General features: G+C 39.0%; 1 protein-coding gene across 1 annotated transcript in view; it reads left to right on the forward strand.

Annotated features, from left to right (window-relative positions):
* Positions 1–1,282, forward strand: part of LOC135106803 (nephrin-like) — a 75,148-nt gene extending 73,866 nt beyond the window's left edge. Inside the window, exon 16 of the mRNA XM_064016123.1 lies at positions 1–1,282. This exon is cut by the window's left edge and continues 5,683 nt beyond it. The gene's annotated coding sequence lies outside the window, so the exon portion shown is untranslated.
* The last annotated feature ends 6,218 nt before the right edge of the window (positions 1,283–7,500 follow it).

Consider the following 7,500-nt stretch of genomic DNA (forward strand, 5'->3'; position numbering starts at 1 on the left):
ATTTCTAGATTTATGTAGATATCACACACACACACACACACACACACACACACACAAAAAAAAAAAAAAAAGAAAAGAAAAGAAAAGGCTAAGATTTCGAATATAAATTCTTCCCACCAATTTGAATATCTATGACAAAGGCTTTCATTGTAAAGTATTTTCATAATGTTTCAAATGACTAATCTATAAATGTTAACTCATTAACACTGTAATATGCAATCATGCCGACACATTTTAAACAAATTTTTAAATGTAACACAAGATGGCAATCCATGTATTTCAGTAAGGAGAAGAAATTTTGATTAGTGTGAACATAAAGCAGGAAACTGTTACATGATAGTTGTGATCAAGACAAATACTCGTAACTCTCTGGTAGCTACTTATTTACGAAAACACCTGTCTACTCTGGTTTCTACGTTTATTAAACTAGTCATTTACGAAAATACCTCTCTACTCTCGTCTCTGCAATGATCAATAATTTGCAAATGACTTCTCTTTATGTTAATATATTTTATTTATGGCTCACATTTCTGTTGTTAAAAAAAAAAAGCTTTCTGTAATGTAAGTTCAAGTATAACTTGCCAAAACATTAATTCATTTAGTTTTGAAATATCTTGCTCGAAATTTCGTCTACGTTAAATCCTAATTTGTGAAAATCGTGCTCATGTTGAGTGAAGTGCAGCAAATAACCACCAGCATAACGAGGGAAATCCCACCACCTGGTCTGTGACAAATGCCGGATCTGTTGACGGGCTCACACTCTTACGTTCAGGTAGATCCCCGTTTCCCCTGTCATCGTTCTTGCCATTGGTGTAGCAAATGTCTTGTTTTTACAACTTGGCAGAGAAGTCCCCGACTATAGGTATTTTTTTTTAACACAGTATTGTTCGGTCTTTGCTATTGTGGAAGGAGAGACCGCAGGACAGCACCACGCAACACGACTATAGTTCTCAGTCACCAAAGGGAGGGTGGGTGGTGAGGAGATGTTGATTGCGTAATGCCTTGGGAGGCTGAGTTGCCAGGGTACTGTAGATTTATTTAGAATTTAGAAGCGTTAGCTTTCTTTTGTATGTCAAATAAACGATCTTCCAGTACTTCTCAAATGTTCCGTGTAAAAATTTACAAGATCATATCTGTGTCAAGCATATTAGCCTTGTGTTCCGTGGTTGTATTGATTCTGGATGAGAAGGCACCCAGTAAGGTTATGAGCTGTGATGTTGTCAATAAGTGTGTAAAATTGCTCACAAGACGAAAAAATAAAAATATATGTGTGGCATACACAGTGTGTGGTATGTTTACTCCCTTACCTTGTACTTACCTATTGGAGAAAATAAATGGATGAAAAACAACACTTCCAGTTACGCTTTGCATGGAATTATCGCACATCTTCAACCAAGGACGAGCGGCAGCAGATCCATCGGCCAATGAGGATCATAGCAGTCCCAGCCAATCACAGCGTTATACAGGGTGAGCTTCATTGCGATAGGAACACTTCTCACTTCATGTCCACCCGTGAGCTTGTAACGTAGCATGAGTGTCTTTTGTGTTTCGTGTGATTGTGTGTTCCGTCCTTGAAAAGTGTAATTTTTAAGGAGTGTTAACGTAAGGTGGATGAAGCAGAGTAGTGTCAGCTTCTCTGATTTTCCCATCCACGGACTACTTTCCCAGCTTTGCAGCCACAGTAAGTGAATGTCTTACTTTATTATAATTTATAATCCATTGACAGTAAACGCTACGTCTGTGGAATCACTGTTAGTCCAGCTTGGGAATGGCAATGTGTGGCCTAGTGGTAGGCGTCATAGGAGGGAAGGAAGAGGGCATTACGTCTGTATTATTCATCGTTAATTGTTCGTGTCTAAGGCTTCTCTACTCGAGGCTTTTGCACTGGATATACTCGAGGCTTTTGCACTGGATAGAGGAGTAAATGTAGTAAAGAGGACACATGATACAGTTCCTTCTAAATGTGTTGATTTTTTTTTTTTTTTTGTTGCAGAATTAACGTATTTGGTTAACTACCATTTCTCACAAATGGTTATTTGGTTGTCTTCCATATTACGGGGTTGGGTATATTATTGAATGTTTTAGGTTAAATGAGGATACAGTTGTTCGATGTATTACTGGTTTTCCACACTAGACACTGCTTGGCGGTCTTCTCCCACCCACTCGTCCCTCAATTGCCTGCCTACACGCCTCCACCCACCACTACCACACCCCCACACCCTCAACTGCCCACCCACCACTACCTCACCCTTTCTCGCTACAGCGACTTAAAAAACCTGAACCGTAAGCTCCTTTTTCTTTAGAATATTTTACAGCGCTACCAGTAACACTATGACCCCTTAATGATGCTACCTTTGATAGGTCACCCTCCATTCACCCACCTCCACCATTACCACTACAGCCACCATGACCTTACCAGCATTCACATTATCACATTCAGCCATAATCACGATTCTTTGTAACTGCGATTAACACGACGTAGTTACTACCGCTGCAGTTGGGACACAAACATCAAGAACATTTTCATGGTCGTGAACGAGTAGCTGTATGCGAAACATTAGAAAATAAGTAAAATTACGGCGATATCGGGATTATTATTATTATTATTATTATTTATTTATTTATTTATTTATTTTTTATTTTAAGGCTTCGTTAGCAATATTAGTATCCAAACTATTATTTAATTTTTGGGGGGCGTAGGGAGAGGGAATAAAACCATCACGGCGTGCTCAGTTTTGGGATACTAATAATATTAAAGAGACCTAACTTTGCAGATCTACCCAGCAGCCCTTAGCTAACTCAAGCCTGATCAACAGTACTTGGATATAAACCAAGCTCTCACAAAGTTATTTCCACTATTTTCTCTTTGCCTCTTTGTAGAGATTTCTGTGTATTTTTTTTTCTCTGTCTTTACTCATGTTTTGGGGATGATGTTGGAAAAATCGATAAATATCCAGATGACATTCTCTCAACCTGTTGAGAAATAACTTATCATTACGTCATGTAAACACACTTTACATTTAATACTTCGTTGTACAAGTACTAAAAAGAAAAAATAATAATACTTAATCCAAAATTAGAATCATGTGTACATCTGCTGACGTTACCAAAGATGTCTGAAAATAGTGGTACAAAACATTTAGTGCAGGTGATGGATGGATAATGCAGTGATAGTTAGAATTAGTAGTAAGACATCTTCATTAATGGTGTTATTATTTCATAAATATTGTCAGTCAGTCTTCGGTGATGATCACCATGATGGTAGTGATAGAGGCAGCTGCCGTTGATATTGGTAGCCTAATAGATATTATAATTATGGTGGTGGTATAATAATGACTGTGACGTTGGTGGAAGTTGTGGTGATGATAGTGGACTTGCTGATATGGCAGCATTACGGGTGATGTTGACTGGCGGCTTTGGGGGTAATAGTTGTTGATATTTATAGTTTTTTGCATGTTAAAGTGATCATTCTAGATCTTGTAGATGAGAGTGAGGTAGCAGTTAGATTATTTTTGTGATGTGAAGCGTCATCGGATCACCTGAAGATCCGCCACCCCCAGCCGCACTCGGGTGGCAGATCTTCAGGGTGAGACAATCTGGGGTGGCGGATCTTCAGGTGATCCCATACTTTTAATGAAGTAAACTTTTTTCTGCATTTTTTATATCCACTCAGTTTTTTTAATGCGTTCATGTTGTTAGGTTAGGTTAGGTTAGGCTAACCTAACCTAACCTAACCTAACCTAACCTAACCTAACCAAGTGAGAGAGTCTGGGGTGCCGGATCTTCAGGTGAGACAATCTGGGGTGGCGGATCTTCAGGTGATCCCTGTGGGGTGGCGGATCTTCAGGTGATCCGCGTCATCTGTAGCAGACCAAGTACATACTTAATTGGAAGGAAAATGGATGGAATTAAAGGGGGACCTCAGTAATTCATGGATGACTAAATCCGTATTGTTAATGTGAGAGACCTTACGGGCTATTTAATTTTTTTTTTTATGTAAGAGAGCCTCTGGCAAAGACCAACAAAATTTTGAATAATTAGATGAGTGGACACAATAAGGGTGAGAGAAAGAAGAAAGCCTTGTGCAGCAAGGCCGCAGGAGGAGGGGAGGCATGCAGTTATCAAGATCAGAAGAGCATTTCGCATGAAAATAACGGCAGAAGATAGCAAGAGATGCAACATTGCTGAAGATGGTATACTCTATGCAGTATTGGTTTTATTATTTTATTTTGCCTACCAGTTCGTCATACCAAAATTATTCATCATAATCTTGCATACCATAATTAGCCAATCCGGGGGGAGGAGGGGGGAGAAGCGTTCTCACAGCTTACATAAAAAAAAAGTCAATATATAACTTTTCAGACATTAATACCACTTGACTAAATGCACTTGATAAATGAGAGAGAGAGAGAGAGAGAGAGAGAGAGAGAGAGAGAGAGAGAGAGAGAGAGAGAGAGAGAGAGAGCGCTCGGCGTCGCCTAGGTAAAATGTGGCAGGATAAATAGTTATGAAGCATGGAATGTGGCAGAATCTAGCGGGTGGGTTGATACGCACGCCATGGGGCCCGGCTTGCCACAGTGCTTCATCTTCCTGCTGTCATGACCTGGCATGACTGCCAGCATCAGCTTGTTGGTGTTCTTGAGTCTTTTGTACTCTGGAACTTGCCATTGTAGCTGCAAGAGCTTGGAGACAATCCTGGCGCTGCCCTCCAACACTCCTCTTCTCTGAGTCTTTCTGCAACACCGGTATTTCAACGAAGGCGAGCTTGGCGCCCTTTTTCACTCTCTTGTTGTTTTCTCTCATCCGACACGCAGAAACACTTTATACCACTGGTGCCTTTTTGCGGCATGGCGTGTCACAATCACTGGTCACTGGGTTGTTCAGGTGTGTTTAGTTCAAAGTTCAAATGATGACTCCTGAAGGAATGGCAGATCTTTTATACCACTGTTTTACCATAGAGAATAACCTGCAACGTAATCGGTTAAATATTAATTATAAAGTTGATTTGTGATTGATTGCAGTGGTATTGCACAGTATTGCCTATGTGACCTAAGATGACTTAAGCGGTGAAATCTGACATCTACAGACACTAAATCAACTTCTTGCAGCATCGTTCTTCATAAAAAGGTCATATATATATATATATATATATATATATATATATATATATATATATATATATATATATATATATATATATATATATATATATATATATATATATATATATATATACACTAGCTGTTCTCTTTACGTCAAAGATAGATTTAATCTTTGTTAAATGCAGTTTGGTGTAATGCACAACCATTTTCCTGGATATTGGAGTAATAAAAATATAAAGTACTTCTGACAAGGTATATCTATACATCTATGACTGGATGTCTATCCGACTGTTTATTTATTTTGTCTACAAACACACACGCGCACACACACACACACACACACACACACACACACACACACACACACACACACACACACACACACACACACACACATATGCAACACACACACACACACACACACACACACACACACACACACACACACACATATGCAACACACACACACACACACACACACACACACACACACACACACACACACACACACACACACACACACACACACACACACACACACACACATATGCAACACACACACACACACACACACACACACACACACACACACACACACACACACACACACACACACACATATGCAACACACACACACACACACACACACACACACACACACACACACACACACACACACACACATATGCAACACACACACACACACACACACACACACACACACACACACACACACACACACACACACACACACACACACACACACACACACCAACACACACACACACACACACCAACACACACACACACACACACCAACACACACACACACACACACACACACACACACACACACACACACACACGCAAGTATGTGAGTCACGCAAATGAGAGAGAGAGAGAGAGAGAGAGAGAGAGAGAGAGAGAGAGAGAGAGAGAGAGAGAGAGAGAGAGAGAGAGAGAGAGAGAGAGAGAAAAGATAATTATAGAAAACTCCGAAAGTATTTTTATCTTATACAGCTTAAGCCGTTGTAAAATAAGAAACGCAAAAAAAAAAAAAAAATCTACAGCTTGTTAAAAGGGATGAAAATGTGAAGATACTCCTTAAATATAGCATTAATAAGTGATAATGAGTAATCTTAAGCAGCGAGGCTGTTGGTAAGAGGGTGAAGACGTGTGTGTATGTGTGTGTGTGTGTGTTTGTGTGTGTGTGTGTTTAATATGTATCGTGAACGGCAGGTTACAGCAGCTTGGGTGATTGTGTTTATAGGGGCTGGTGTTATCTTGATTGTTAAGGTGGAGCGTAGTATTTATTTGCCATGGTACTGTTTTGAGGCCATTCATTAGATTTTACAAATCCTTAGGGCAATCATGTGCTGTAATAAGCCGTGTCGCGAGAGAAATTTTCTTACTACACATGCAAATATAGTTTGTAACCTCTCTTTCAGTTCCAGGCATTTTTCTCTTTCGCTTACTCTAATTTGACACTGGAATACATATAGTGTGCGTGTCATATGTATCATTGTTCCTTTTGTGCAGTGATATTGAACCGTGTAAGAGGAGCACCATTCACCGTGTGGTAATGAATAACGTTGTCAGCGATTTATAATTTAGATCATAAAAGGGAAAGTTAAATGGGGAAATTTGTAAAGGTCTTGTGAGACTTTCTACAAAAATTCTAGTTTTGTTAGGAATTTACCTAATGGCTATGCGTGGCCAATACTTACGAAACAAGTGTACATATAGGGATGTTTTAGGTACATTGTTTTAAGTACTAGAGTATCTGGGCTTCAAATTGTATTGAAGTATTGAATATTTAAACTGAATGGACGCATTATTGGATACTTTTTATTTGCAAACTATGATTTTCATTCTTTCAGCAATAAATAAGTTGTTATAGTAGCTAATCATTAGCCAAACTCTTACTTGACACGGCATCAGATTGTGGACAATTACTTATAAGCAGTGATGACTATATTATACTATAAAATAATAAGAATATAAAATACCAAAAACAAGTAATCATGAAATACCATTCAGTATACATATTGCCGCTAAGTGAAGCCATACGAGGTTGTGTGTTATAGACTTTCATAACTTGAGGTCATCACTAATATTTACGTTCATTACTCACGTTGATTCGACTTCCATGATCTTGTGTAATCGGAGACAGTATTAGGTAATAAGATTAAGTTTGCGTGTGCAGAAAATATGAACAGTACGTACGTGCTCGCAGGTTTTGTGTTGCAATTGTTGGCACAAACTGTGTCAGTCATTAGACTCATTATAAAACCGTGAAGAAATAAAGTAATAAGGCTAAAAGGATCCGATCAGTAGTTACACATTGGCTAGCTGACGACATGTTGGAGGTGCTGATGTAAATGTAAAGGTTTTGGTA

Source organism: Scylla paramamosain, chromosome 14 (assembly GCF_035594125.1).
Source record: "Scylla paramamosain isolate STU-SP2022 chromosome 14, ASM3559412v1, whole genome shotgun sequence".
Lineage (NCBI taxonomy): Eukaryota > Metazoa > Arthropoda > Malacostraca > Decapoda > Portunidae > Scylla > Scylla paramamosain.